Source organism: Phascolarctos cinereus, unplaced genomic scaffold, assembly GCF_003287225.1.
Source record: "Phascolarctos cinereus isolate Bilbo 61053 unplaced genomic scaffold, phaCin_HiC Scaffold_1;HRSCAF=81, whole genome shotgun sequence".
In the NCBI taxonomy this organism is placed as follows: Eukaryota; Metazoa; Chordata; class Mammalia; order Diprotodontia; family Phascolarctidae; genus Phascolarctos; species Phascolarctos cinereus.
The window spans coordinates 95,922,300-95,937,658 of NW_027555514.1; the positions used below are offsets into that span (position 1 = coordinate 95,922,300).

At 34.3% G+C, this 15,359-nt stretch overlaps 1 long non-coding RNA gene across 1 annotated transcript in view; it reads left to right on the forward strand.

The window, feature by feature from the left end:
• Positions 1–1,179: 1,179 nt before the first annotated feature.
• LOC110216264 (uncharacterized) overlaps positions 1,180–15,359 on the forward strand; it is a 30,586-nt gene continuing 16,406 nt past the window's right edge. The window contains exon 1 of the long non-coding RNA XR_002326718.2: positions 1,180–1,470. This is a non-coding gene — a long non-coding RNA (uncharacterized LOC110216264). The remainder of the gene's footprint in view (positions 1,471–15,359) is intronic.

Genomic DNA, 15,359 nt, shown 5'->3' on the forward strand with positions numbered 1-15,359 from the left:
GTCATCTTTTTGGGGCCCCTGGTGGCTCAGAGTGAATGTTAATAGCAATAGTTTCTGCTTTGGCCAGAAACTCTAAGGGTCTTCCCCTCACAGACTGTTTTTGTTTTTTGTTTTTTGACTAGGTAAAGGAGTCTATTCTTTCCCTCACTTCTTACCTAGCCTTAATCTCTGAATGGGTATTATCTCAGTTAAACTGAAAACCTGGAAAGACTTTAGCTTAAAAAGGCCACTGCATCAGAGGCCATCTCCAGTCATTCTGATTTATATCTTGCCACTGGACTCAGAGGGCACTGGAGAAAAAAACAGAGACTTGTGACTTTGCACAGCTCTCCTTCAATTAAATCCAATTCACTGGCAAGTCATGATATCACCTTCCTGAACCCATGGTCCCCCTTGAGAATTAATGACAAAAAAGGAGAAAAGAACATTTTTTCATAGATACTAAGTATAAAAACTGGGACTCAAACTAAGTTGTTTTTTTTTCCCTGGTTCTAAACTCAGTTCACAGATGACTCTAAATATCATGGAAATGTTGGTTACTAAAAAGGTACGTATTTGGCCAGCATATTTAATATTGACACCAAATGGAAATTATGGACAGGTACCCCTTAACATAATGCAATGCACATCTACCATAACCCGCTCTAACAATGAGGCTAGGTGAAAGGGGAGGAGGAAGGATTCATCAGGAATTGCTAAAACTTGCAGGTAACTGGTAATCTATGTCTGCCCATGAGCAGAAATTAATGTTTCCAAAGGAGCTTTTTGGTGGGGAGTATCAAATTGAAAAAAAGAAAAAGGAGTCAAAGGTAACATTGGGAGGCCAGACTGAATTTCTACTCTCCTACATTTCCTATACCATCCAAATTTATTTTTTTTCAACTTACAACTGTATCAGGGCATAAATTAGAAGTTGCGAAAATTGCATTTTCTCTGATCAGCAGTCATAAGACTTTGTGAAACTTCCAGCTCAGCTTTTCTCTTTCACGCTAAATTGCTGGGAAAAGCCAATGGTAGTGTTGCGTTTTTTCCCTGTATCAGCAAATTTGGCTGTTTGGGCTAAAGGATCAGAAGGAAGCAGATGCTGAAAAACAGCAGCAAAAAAAAAAAAAAAGCCTAGTGCCCTGACATGACATTTTAGATCAGATGTGAAGTTCTGTTATTTGCCCTGCAGGGTGTGAGTGGACAGAAGTATTGGAACACTGGTGGTGGCCAAGAACAAATCCTTCTTCCTCTGCATTTAGAACAAGACAGCAAATATGGTTTCATTTCTTTTCATGACAGAAGAACAGATTTCTCATCACAAAATTTTCCTTTTTCTCTTGGAACTAGTAAATAGCAAACTTGCTCTGGACTTAAAACGGCTCAAAAAGAGACAGCTGTCATTTTCAGTTAGTGAAACGAACACCATTTCTTAAAGAGAGGACAGAACATACCATTTTCCAGTGCTAAATAAGAAGGAAATGGAAGGTGAGTACTCACCTTTGACATTATCAACACCAAGAAGAGTCCTCTTAATGAGAAACTGCCAAGAAGCAAATTCTTGAGAAAAAAGTATCAATTTGTGGGGGTAGAGTCCACTATTTAATTGATGTATTTCCGATTTATGATTCCTTTGGGGAATCCAGTTAGCAGGTAATTAACTATCAAACAATAAAACCAATGCTAAGGAGATAGAAATTCAGAAATGTATTCATTCTTAGTCAAGCAGCCACAATTACTGACTTGGATGGTAACAGATAGTGGCGGCCAGGGAAAGATAATGATTTATTGTTTTTAGGTTGTAAAATTAAAACTTGCTATTTCCCATCATTTCATGGTACCTTTAGTGGCACAAAAATCTGAATTCTTAACCGTAATTAAAAACTGTGAATGGAAGCGATCCCTTGCCATCCTCACAATACCCTAGCTTGGCATTCCATTTTTTTTTTACTTTGTTCTTGAATCAATTGAAGTTGCAAACATCCATATACCCTGCCAATCTAGACTTCCAGGTCAACTATCCAGAGAATAACCTTTCCATATCAAGGCAAACTAGCAACTAACATTTACACCATCTACTATGATCTAGAAACTAGGGAAAAGATACATTTAGATAATGGAAACTTCAAACAACCTATAGGATCTTTTTAACTTTTCTTCTTCATTTATGATATGCTAATCATTGATGGAGAGACAGGGAGCCTAACACTCATTAGAGAAAAGAGATAAATTTACTGATTGACTGGGTTAGTAGACATAAATGCTGATACAATGACATGTTGATCCTTGTTCCCTGGATTCAGTCAAGTGATTTTTTTTTTTTACAATAAGGGATCATGCATAAATAAGAATTTGTATTGACAATATAATGTTGATTGTTTAAGGCTATATAGATGTTAAAAAACTAGCATATAGAACATTAATACAACATTTGGGTCATGAAATTGCTGCCTAGTACTAGAACTTTGGCTGTAATTGTGCAGAAGTTTCTCAGGTTATTGCCAAGAACTTGAATTCTTAATGTCAATAACTCATGAAAAATGCAGAATGAACATTAGGGAAAAGTCCAGAACAAGCTACTTAGATTTCTAATATACTTTCATAGAAGACATAGAATAGGTAGGTAGTAGACTATTAGAGGAAGATTTCATTTTTGTCTTTGTATCCCGTGTCCTGCATAGTGCCTGGTTCAGGATAATGAATGAATTTGTGAGAAAACCCAATGTAGAATCGGTTTTAAAAATTGCTGGATTTTAAATTGGTATGTTAGAGTAGAAATCAAAGTGACCCTGAAGTCTGAAGACCTGGGATCAAATGCTGCCTTTGAAGTTTATACCTTTGTGACCTTGGGAAATTCACTTAATCTCCCTAAGCCAAGCTTTCTAGGTTTGGCTAGCTGGCCATAGAAGACCCTCCAGGTCTGCTTCTAAGGATAATAACAGGATGTGATTGATACCAACTGTTAAACTCAGAGTGCATTTTAGAAAAAAAATCTGAGCTGGGCAAATACAAAATGCTTGTTCCATTTTGTCAAGAAAGAAAGGATATAGTTTGATTTGTATATATTTGTTGAATTGTTGTCTCCCCCATTAGACTGCAAGTTTACCTCTTTGTATCCTCAGCACATATTTGGCAACTAACAAATGTTTATTAATTGATTGATTGGGACCCATCTAAAGAGACTTATCTAAGAGAGTTTTGTAACTACAAATAAAACTGCCTTAATCAAACCACACAGTTAGCAGTCTATTTTCAAGGTCCAGAAATAAACTTCAAAGGCAGTTAAACTTTTTAAGTATCATATTCTGGCATATGCTCCCTCCTTTAGCTAATTTTGTTTTCATCTTCTGTCTACTTTTCAGAAGTTAATTTTAGTTTCATGGGTTTAATGTATATCAACACAGATTTCAAAATAGTCACGTAAGATTCATACTTTAAGTGACTTCATTGTATTTGTTTACTGCACAGTTTGTCATCCCTTGGTCACTGAACTAGAGAGTAGTACTTAGACAAAGCTTATTCTATTCCTCTGGACCTATAGGCAAGTGCTAAACTGCAGCCATATTTGTGTTTCTTACCCTTTCAGAATAACTATATTCTCCACCAGAGCTGTGGAAGCTTCCTCCATTTTATCCTTAAGGAAAACAAGGCAGACTGAAGTTAACTGACTTGCTCAAGGTCGCAGAGCTATTAGTATCCAAGGCCAAATTTAAAATCAGGCCTTCCTGACTCCTGGCCCACTGAACTATCCATTTTACCATCTAACAGCCTCTACATAGGAACTCTGAATGCTTGAATGATCTGCAAATCCAAAATAAAACAACCACAGGCCTAAAATCTTAATCCAGGAAATGAAGAGTAGTGTTGGTGAGAGGAAAAATATCATAAGATTAAAGATGAATTGTAGTTTCCTTCTTTTTTTTTCCTCCAGTGGCCTTGCTATTTTTGTTCCTCAAGTGGCTTATTGATTTTCAAATTAAAAGTTTTGTTCCATCTATATGCCACCAATGCTGAAGAAATAGTATTAAAAATTATGTACTGAGAAATTATCATGTAATTCTTCAGCACTGTCTAGTCACTTATAGCAATTTAAAATCTCAATTATTAAATTATGTATTTATACATCAATTCAACAAATACCTATTAAGTCCTTATTGGGTATACAATATTATGATAGGTAGATAGGGCAAAGTTTCTGTCTTTAGGAAACTCTGTGTTTATTTGTGGTTCCATTATTATTACATGTTATTTATATGATCTTTGCAACAATCACTGGTGGTTTTTAAACTCTTTTATATGACAATTTCAGTATGTTTGTGTCTATGTCTACTTAGTTCTTTGTTACATCCATTAAATGCTGTGTAAGTCTTAAAGTTATAAAAAGGACTAGTGTTGGGATTGATGAACTGTGTTTCTGTGTAGCTTTTGAGGTAGAATGATTTGTTCCAGGTCAGACAACTAGTATAACTTGCTACATACTTGCAATGCAGATTATCAGGGTGAACCTCTCTGGTTCATTTTATATAACTAACCTACAACTATTTCTGGAATTTTACTATTGAATATCACCTCTTGTAGTTAGTGTTCTGTTCTAGAATGGATAAATTAATTGGCCATCAAAAGCAATTCAGACCTAAATGCAAATGAATTTATAAGGTTAATGCACCATTTTATCAAATGCTTGAATGAATGCTTTTCAAGACAGGCTTGCTTTATTAAGGAAATGGATAAACCATAGTGTCAGAGATAAGAGTGGAACAATGGAACACCAGATCCAGATGTGGAAACAAGGACAGGCATTTTGAATATCACAAGCAGGTACAAAGTCACCAAAAATGGGATGAATAGCATCAAATTGAGGGGCAGAGGTGTCAAAGAATAATAACAAACACTGCTTCTTCCCAATATTGCCTAGATTTAGGCCCTCCTCCAGTCTAGCACTTATGGACTGAATTACAAGGGAAACAACAATACAAGGCAAGTTGAATCACTTCAAATTAATTACCAAATTATGAAAATGGCAGTCAAAGAAACAAAGATATTCATTGACCATTCGATGTAAATGATGATGGGAAGCAGGGATATTTTGGTTTTCATGTAGATTTCCTCTCCTCACCTTCTTTGGTTTGAAAGTGCAAAGCTCGGTTTGATGCAGACATATAACTTCCCTTTCTTACCCTGTTAGTGCTATATTTAGCACTGTATCTTAATGCAGTTTCTTTGTATCATTAAAGTTTTGATGGCTGGGATCATAGGGAGTCCAGGATTCCTCAGAAGACAAGTTTTACTCCTGATAGCAAAATGAAGCACATCAAGGAGGTAACTGAACAAACTACAAGGTGAAGGTTATTGAGGGTATTTCACTTGCAGCAATAGCTTTGAAAGGAGGGACATAGGTGAATGTCAAGATAGGAGAAAATGTATTTGTTAGAAAAAAGATAACTGAAAATATAAGAAAAGAAGATAATACAAAGAGCTTTCTGACTTCCATTTCAAACATATGGTTATGAAGTGAGAGTGAATACTTGAGGCTTAATTGAAAGAGAGAGAAGGAAAACGTGAAGTGGTAAATACTAACAGTCAAACAGTATGTGAGGTGAAAGATGAATATTCTGTGTTCAATGCTATAAGGAAGGAAGAAAGGAGGAAATTTTGATAAACTCTGAATTGGGAGCATCTGGAGCAAAGTGACATTCAGAAGACTAATTTTTTTTTAATTTAATTCAGCTGGAGATAGTAGAAAACAAAAGCTGCACCAAAACTATGTTTCTTTTGTTCACAGAAGAACTAATTGATGCATATGGGTGAAAACAGCCCTTTCTTAGCAAACATTTCAGTGAGATGTTTGCTATAAAAATGAGTCCATTCCCATGCAGAAAAGAAGGGCTCAGTCTCTAGCTCAAATGACTAATTAATGGGTAATGGAGTCAGGCAAAGCAGTCCAGCCTTTGTATGCTTATCCTTCTCTCTGGGCATGCTTTCTAATTGGCCAACTAGAGAGCTTCTTACTCAATTGACAGCTGCCAAGTGTCAACAAAATATCTCATTAGACATACAGATGAAATCCCCCTTTCAGAGGTTCCTGGATAAGTTGAAGTTATAATCCTTCTTAGTTTTGAGTGACAGCAAGAACTGGGTGGTAAGATTCATTAACCTCTTCAGCTCTTTGTGAGGTCAAGAGTACCTGAAAGCACAAGAGGATACAGAAGGAAAAATGAAAAGAAAGATAAAAAAGGAAGTATAGGTGTTCCCCTATTAAGGAACGGTAAGGAACCCCAAATAATTATAATAAATATCCTGTATTAGCTTTATATGCATGGGGCAAGATATTGTCTGTCTCTCCCCTATTCCATTAGTCCTTGAAAAAACCTCAAGATGAGAAGTGATGTGGATTTGTAATTGTTATTTATGAGCTACTGGGACTATTAGTTTTAATAGCTAATTTCATAGCTTTTGTGGGAACTATAAGGAATGGAAGGGATGAAAGGAGAGAACATGTTATAAAACTAACATTCAATTTTCTTTTTAAATTAGAAGTGTGGGAAGTGTTGGCAAAATCCTTGTTTCCTGTCTCAAGCTTTCACACTCCACTGTCTGTTGGGCCCCATTCACACTCTGTGGGGTCCCACTGCTACTTCTGCTCAGGGAACATATTAGAAACACTTACTCTCAGGCAGTCTCAGATTGGCATCAAATCAATATTGTTGCCGATATTTCCTGTTTCACCTTTCCAGTCACCCTGAGTGTATACATTTGGAAGCAATAGATGGGGGCCAGCAAATGAAAAGAGTTTAAGTCATGAGTTCATACCCAGTGTCCACTTCATGATTACAATTCATGTGCTCTGTTGATGGAATATCAGACATAAATGAAATCATCCAAGCCAAATAACTGTGCTGCAGAATGTATTTGGTGACTTGCCGATTGTTCAATGTGGCTTTATGGATGAAGGAATAATTATATCTTATTATAGAGACAACCTTCAGCTTCTCATGTTTAGAAGCTAATTCTTCCAGAAAAATTCTCATAGAAGATGCATGCTTCTCATTGATTAACTAAATGAACCACAAAAATTTCATTTTTTTTTCTGAACTATGTTGCCAATACAACTATCCTAAATATCCACAAAGATGACTGCATGCTGATACACAACCACAGGATTTTAGAATTCCAAGATCTCTGACTTTTTTAAAAAAGCAGTCATATCATAAAAGACTGGACACAAAAATATAATAAAGCAGAAAGCTCAAACTTCCTTGAAAGTTTAATACTATGAGTCTCCTGGAGCTAAGATTGTCTATTTATCTCTACAAATTAGCACTCTGCATGCCAAAACAACATTTTTAGAGGCAGTATGCCACAGTGGAAGGAATACTAGACATGTATTGAAAAAGTAACTCTAGTGTCAGCACAGTCAATTATTACTTGTAAGATCATGAAAGACTTGTTTAATGCTTCATTAACTTCATTCCCTTATTTGTTCATATGAATAATAATTATTATTTAAGCAACCAGATCACTAGTTCATTGTGAAGAGAAAGTGCTTAATAAAGTATAAAGCACTATAACATTATTATTATTATTAAGTATGATTACACTAATTAAAACAGTGTGGCATATCAGAGAGAGAGATGGCTTGGTGGTCAGGAAGACCTGTGTTTATATTCTGCATCTGACAGTTAATAGCCATGTGATTCTGATAAATTCAATTAGCTTCTATGTGACTCACGTAACTCTCTAGAATTTAATAACTAAGTCAAAGATTGACATTCCCCCTCCCATTGAAAATAATTTATGCTATTTCTGACATTTTTTTCTTTTAAAATGTTTCTTGAATTGAAGTTATTAAATGTCTTAAATATATATGTGTACACCTATGTATGTTTATGTATATATACATGCATACACATGTACACATATACATACATATGTATACACATTGTATGGCAAAGGAAATTCAACTAATTATACCATATCAAAATGTATCTATTATATGGCAGAATGGCTTTACTTTGTTCCCAACTTTTCATATAGAAAAAAGGGTATATTTAGTGATTTTCATTTCCTAGCCCTTCTACCAAACTACCACTTATAAGACCTCAGGTGTAAAGTGACTAGCTTTATTGTTGGCTTGAAAACCCATCAATCATGCAACAGATGCTAACAGGTGCCATAAATCATAGTTGCTGATGCATACATAATCAAACACGTTGCTTTGTGTTACCTGCTCTCAGCATCAAGAAAAGCTTTGCTTCTACCCTTCATATTTCTCCTTCACTAATCAAGAATTATGTTTTACTTAAAGGTTAACTATTAAAGTATTATCAGTCTGCAGTTTCTTTAAAAATAAGAAAAAATATCATATTTAGGAAGTGTCCTTAATATAGTATAATCTTTGGAGAAGAAAATAATTTTATAGCTGGAAAGGACATATCATCTACTTTGATCCCTTCCTTTCACAGATGAAGACACTAGGGCCCATAAAGGTATGCAAACTTGTCAAGTGAAAGATAATTAAAGAGATCGATGGGAATCCCAGTCAATACAGGTTTTCCAGTAGGATATTAACTAATAATAGCTTTGAAACTATGTTTCTGAATAGGATATGCAGAAACCACTGGAAGAAAGTCCCAGGACTGTAAGCTCCTTGAAGATGAAGACTGCTTGTTTTTTTTTTGTTTTGACTTTCTGTACCTCCTCGCCCAAACCTCATGTATAATAGATACTTAATGAGTATATGTGAAAGGAGAAGCGGAGGGGGGAAGGGAAGAGGAAGGGGAAAGAAGTAAGAAATTACAACAATTTGATTTGATGTCTCACTGTATTGGGTTTGTTTGTCTTGAGGCAGAAAGATAAGAACAACCATTAGTGCCACATTAGTCACTGATGCTGGTGACACCACCAGGTGAGAGGGTCAGAGAGTAATTTGGTAATGGAATGTCACTCTACCACAGCAGTAATGCTAATACTGAGGAGAAACAGCATTAAATGGGTATGATATGTTCATGAAACTCAGAGGAAGAGAAATGCTATATACCTAGGAGGGGATCTATAAACTTTTAAACAACATTTTTATAAGTATTTTAATATATTTGGTTTCTTTGTAATCCTATATGTCTAATTTTACATATTTAAAAACATCCTTTGAAGAGGTACATAGGATTCAAGTCTTCCATGTGGATCCATGACACATGCAAAAAGCTTAAAAACCTCTGACCTAAAAAAGCAGGTGATAAGCCCACAGTCAAATACACATCACAGGAGCCCTTGAGAAGTTTGGAAAGGGAAACAGAAAGTCCCTGTTGCATCAAGAGGTCATGACAGGCTAACTACTCCCCATGCCAATCTATAATGATAGCCAGCAATGCATACTTTTTCTTAGTTTCAGAAAAAAATATCTGTTCAAACTATTTCTGTAATTAATTCTCAGGTTACACATACTGTCAGTTTTCCATACAAATCATACTTCTGAGTTAATTTTAACATAATTAATAGAGTTAATAAGTCTATTGTTGTCAGGATGTATTATCTCTTGATCATTTAAAAAATCCTTGCATCTTAGAAATCACTGGAACTTTCTATTTTTTCAATTTTCTGAACATTTTAATTTAAAGTTTTGAGTTCCAAATTTGATCCATCCATCCCTCCCTCCCCTCCTCCCTCCCTGAGATGGTAAACAATCACATATAGGATATGTACAATTAATAAAGCATTTCCATATTACTCATTTTGTACAAGAAGACTTGAATAAAAGGAAAAAAATAAAATGAAGTAAAAAATAGCATGCTTCAGTCTGTATTCAATCAATATCAGTTCTATATCTGCTAGCAGATCATATGCTCCGTCATTGGTACTTTGGGATTTTATTGGATCATTATATTGCTGAGAATAGCTAAGCCATTCACAGTTCTTCATAGAGCAATATTGCTGTTACTATGTACAATATTCTCCTGATTCTGTTCACTTCATTATGCATTACAATCATATACCACAGCTTTTTAGCCATTCCCCAATTGATGGAATAAGTACCATATTTGTGTCATAAAAGGAATTTCGTAGGAATACCTCTTCACCTATTTTTTTTTCAAAGAGTTTACATAGCATAGGGAATAATTGTTCTTTAAATGTTTGGTAGAACTCACTTGTGAATCCGTCTGGTTCTGGGGACTTTTTCTTAAGAATTTCATTGATGATTTGTTTAAATTCCCTTTCTAATATTGGATTTTTAAAGTATTTAATTTTTCTGTTAATCTAGATAACTTATATTTTGTAGCTATTCATCCATTTCATTCAGATTGTCAAATTTATTATCACATAAGTGGGCAAAATAGCTCCCAACAATTGTCTCATTTTCCTCTTCATTGGTGGTGAGTTTACCCCTTTCATTTTTGATAATAGTAATTTGGTTTTCTTCTTTTCTTTTTTAATCAAATTAACCAATGGTTTATATATTTTAATGTTTTTTTACATAAAACCAGCTTCTAGTTTCTTTATTAGTTCAATAGTTTCCTTACTTTTAATTTTATTAATCCCTCCTTTGATTTTCAGGATTTCCAATTTGTTGTTATTTGGGTATTTTTAATTAGTTCTTTTTCTAGTTTTTTTTTTCTTTTTTAGTTGCATGCCTGATTCATTCATCTCCTTTTTCTCTATTTTATTGATGTAAGCAATTACTGATATAAATTTTCTCCTAATTACCACTTTGGCTGCATTCCATACATTTTGGTATACTGTATTGTCATTTTCTTTAATGGTATTAGCAATTGTTTCTATGATTTGTCCTTTGACCCACTTGTATTTTTAGGATTAGATTATTTGATTTCCAATTTATTTTAATCTCTCTGTTGCTCATTATTGAATGTAATTTTTATTTCATTATGATCTGAAAAGGATGTTTACTATTTCTTCTTTTCTGTATTTGGTTAAGGTTTTTATGTCCTAATATATGGCCAGTTTTTCTATAGATGACATGTACTGCTGAGAAAAGAAAACATATATTCCTTTCTATTCCCATTCAGTTTTCTCCAGACATCTGTCATATCCAACTTTTCAAGAATTTTGCTCACCTCCTTAACTTCCTTCTTGTTTATTTTTTGGTTGGATTTATCTAGTTCTGAGATGGGAAATTTGTGGTACCCTACCAGTATAGTTTTATTACCTATTTTCTCCTGTAACTCATTCAACTTACCTTCCAAAATATAGATGCTTTACAATTTGGTGCATATATGTTTAGTATTGATATGATATCATTATCTATGGTACATTTCATCAAGATATAGTTTCCTTCTTCATTTCCTTTAATTAGATCTATTTTTACTTTTGCTTTGTCTGAGATCATGATTGCTGCCCCTGCTTTCTTTGCTTCAAATGAAGCATAATAGATTCTGCACCAGCCCCTTACCTTTACCCTGTGTGTGTCTCTCTGCTTCAAATCTGTTTCTTGTAAACAATGTATTGTAGGATTCTGGTCTTTAATCCATCCTGCTATTCACTTCTGTTCTACGGATAAGTTCACCCCATTCACATTTATAGCTATGATAACTAACTGTATTTCCCTCCACACTGTTTTTTTTTGCTTGGTTATCCTCCTCCTTCTCCTGTCCCCCTACCCTTCCCCCCCCTCACAAAGGTTTTCCTTCTGATCACCACCTTCCCTAATATACCCTGCCTTTTATCAGTTCCCCCTTCCACCTTTTCATTATCCCCATCCTTTTTTCACTTCCTTATAGGGTAAGATAGATTTCTATATCCAACTGAGTGTGTATTTTATTCTGTCTTTGAGCCAATTTTGATGAGAGTAAGGTTGTAGCTTTGTACGTCATGTCTCCGCCCCTCATCTTCCCCTTCACTATAACAGCTTTTTCATATCTCTTTTATGTGGGATAATCTATCCCATTAAATCTCCTCCTCCTTCTCCTTTTTTTCTTTCTTACCCCTTTATTTTTTTTTGGGGGGGGGTACCATCCTATCACAGTCACCTTATTTCCACACCCTCTGTCAATATATACCCCTGATTGCTCTTCTAGGAATAAAGTTTTTAAGTGTTACAAATATTATCTTGCTACAAAGAAACATAAAGTTTTACCTTTTTGAATTTATGTTTTCTCTTTCTTGTTTGTTTCTTTTTTAATATTTTTTTTTATGTTTCTCCTGAATCTTCTATTTGGAGGTCAATTTTTTTATTCAGCTGTGGTCTTTTAATGAGAAATGCCTGAAAATCCTCTATTTCATTAAATGCCCATATTTTTCCCTGAAAGACTATCTTTAGTTTTGTTGGGTAGGTGATTCTTGGTTGTAAGCCTAACTCCTTTGCCTTCTGGTATATCCTATTCCAAGCCCTTCAGTTCTTTAATATGGAAGCTGCCAAATCCTGCATAACTCCACAATATTTGAAGTATTTCTTTTTGGCTACTTGTAATACTTTCTCCTTGATCTATGAGCTCTGGAATTTGGCTATTAAGTTAATGGGGGAGTATTCATTTTGGGACTTCTTTCAGGCAGTGATAGACGAATTCTTTCAATTTCTATTTTGCCCTCTGGTTCTAATATATCAGGGCAGTTGTCTTTAATAATTTCTTGAAAGGTGCTCTCTAGGCTTTTTTGTTTGTTTGTTTGATCATGGCTTTCAGACAGTCTAATAATTCTTACACTATCTCTCCTGGATCTATTTTCTAGGTCAGTTGTTTTTCCAATAAGAAATTTCATATTTTCTTCTATTTTATTGTTTTACTTTTTTGGTTTTGTTTTATCATATCTTTATATCTTATAGAGTCATTAATTTCCACTTGTTTGATTCTAATTTTTAAGGAATTATTTTCTTCAGTGAGCTTTTGTACTGGCTTTTCTATTTTGCCAATTCTATTTTTTAGGAAGTCCCCCTTCCTCTTGGTAAATTTTTGTATATCTTCTTCCATGCTATTGAACCTTTTTTCATGATTCTTTTGCATTATTCTCATTTTTTCCCAGAATTTCCCCAAATTTCTCTAATTTGCTTTTAAAAATCCTTTTGAAGCTCTTCTAGGAATTCTTTTGGGGCCTTTCCTCCCATGCCAGTGAGCTGTTTCCCTGTTCCTAGATCAATTCTGAGGTGGATTTCTAGTCGTTTGGAGGGGAATTTGGGAGGGGGTCAGTGCGTTCCTTTGTTACTCTACCATCTTGTCACTGGAAGTCCAGAACTTTCAAAACAATATATTTAATTATCAACTCCAAGTCATGAAAGGTAGGTACCAAAAACACAGCTAGTTCAGAGAGAGTATGTTGATGCTTTTCTAATGACATTGTCTTTTCCTGTAATAGAGCAGGGCGTGGGGAAGAACTCTGAGGAAGGAAGTGGGGTGGGGAAACTCAAAGACTTTTCAGCTTCCATGCCATAAGTCTTCGTGATATAATATTATTTGATTTTTTTTCTGAAGGGTAACAGATTACCATGACAATGGGCATGCCCATGTTTGAATATAAAAAATAAAACTTTCTAAATTCTAATATATTTTGATTATATGATATTTCAGACTGTTTTCTCTATAATTGAATTCTTACAGCCAAAAATGTCTATGTGTCATCATCATCATTGTTATTATCATCCAGAAGACAGCAATTGTGATAGAAAAACTCTTGAGGCCATGCCACAAAAGGTAATAACTGAAGGAATTGGCAAAAACGGAAAGTTGAAGGTTGATTATAATTTTCATGTGTTTGAAGAGTTAAAACATGGAAGAGGGATTAGATGTCTTTCTGCTTTTGATTCCTAAAGGCAATGAGTGGAATACACACAGAGGCCAATATAGGTTGGACTGAAGGATAATGTGACTAACAATAAGAGTTGTCCAAAATTGGAATTAACTTTTTGGGTGACAGAAGGTTTCCTCTCCATAGAAGTCTACAAGTTTGGTCTGGATGACTACTTCTTGAGAATGTGTTAGGAGGGAAGAGATCATTCAGGGATGGAAAAATAGCTTCTTCCAATGCTTTAGGTCCATGATTTTATGAATTAAGATTATTATTAAGATTCTTATAAATTATATAATTATAAGATTAAGATTATTATAAATATTATTGAATAGTGGTATATTATTCAAGGCCACATAAATTTATATAGATTATCCAATATAGCATGGAAGATTTTAGTCTCTATCAGTGCTTTCATTGTAACCCTAGTGGGGTTGGGGGTGGAAACATCACATCCGTTGATATACTTAAAAAAATCATTTTGACAACTTTTAGAATAGGTTGTTCCTTTTTCTAATTTTGTTTTGTTTTAGAAGAACAAAAAATCCCAATGCTATAAAAAATCAACATGTTAAAATAGTGACTAAAAGTAGGTAATCAATTGCCCAGATTATGTTGTGTCTGATTATTTTTTAAAATATCTTACTTATCAAATATAATATTTTACTGAACTTGATATTGAAATAAGCCCCTAAGATTTTACATACTAACAAATTTTTTAACTGTGGGTCACACTAAAATTTTCCATCATCATCCAAGCAAAACTATCATTTCTTTCTGTCTAATATTTTGAGGACATATTCTTCATTTTAATATTGTTCCTATTTTTTTCCCTTTCCTTCAGAATCACACTTAATATATTCATTTATTTTTTTTTTATAATCAGAGCTAAAAATGTGTCATGTCTAATATTCACAATTGAGTGAATGTGCAGACTATAGAATTTATTTACTTGAAAGAAAGAAAGATTAGATGGGGAAGCATAATGGAGGAGGTTAGAAAAGAAGAATAAAAGATGGAAAGTTGGAAAAGCAAAAGAGAAAAAAGAAAAGAGAAGGAAGGGAGAGAAGAAAGATAATTCAGAGAAGTATTGAAAGGAAAGGAAGAAGGACAAAATTTTAAAATCATAATTGTGAATCCTAAACATGACATGAAAGTACTTTTGCTGGATCTCAGAAAGGAAAGCATTGAACAGAAAAATCCTCTTCAGAGGATGCCTCCCTTATTTTGTTTTATTGGCTCTGAAAACATTGTACAATTTTATTTGTGCCCTCTCATCAAGACATTGCCCAATAAAGCAGCCCTTCCACGAGGTTATCACACTTGCCCAGACCTTGTATATCCAACGTCAGAGGAACAGCTAAAGCATTTATTTTCACATGTTGAGACTTTGTGGCTTCTTTCTGTTCAGGATATTGATTTGTCAGCACAAGAGAAAACAAGCAGTGTTATCAAGGCTTCTATTAATTGACTAAATGTTAGTTCACAATAGGTCCAGCATATCTTACAAGTTCAGATATATCTGCTGATGTTGCCTCCTCTTCTGTAACTATAATGAGCTTAGAATTTATTGGAAAAATGACGTTTCATGTAGAAAAAATAAAGATCTCTAATTGAGTCTATTTCATAGGAAAACAAGGGAATATCAATAA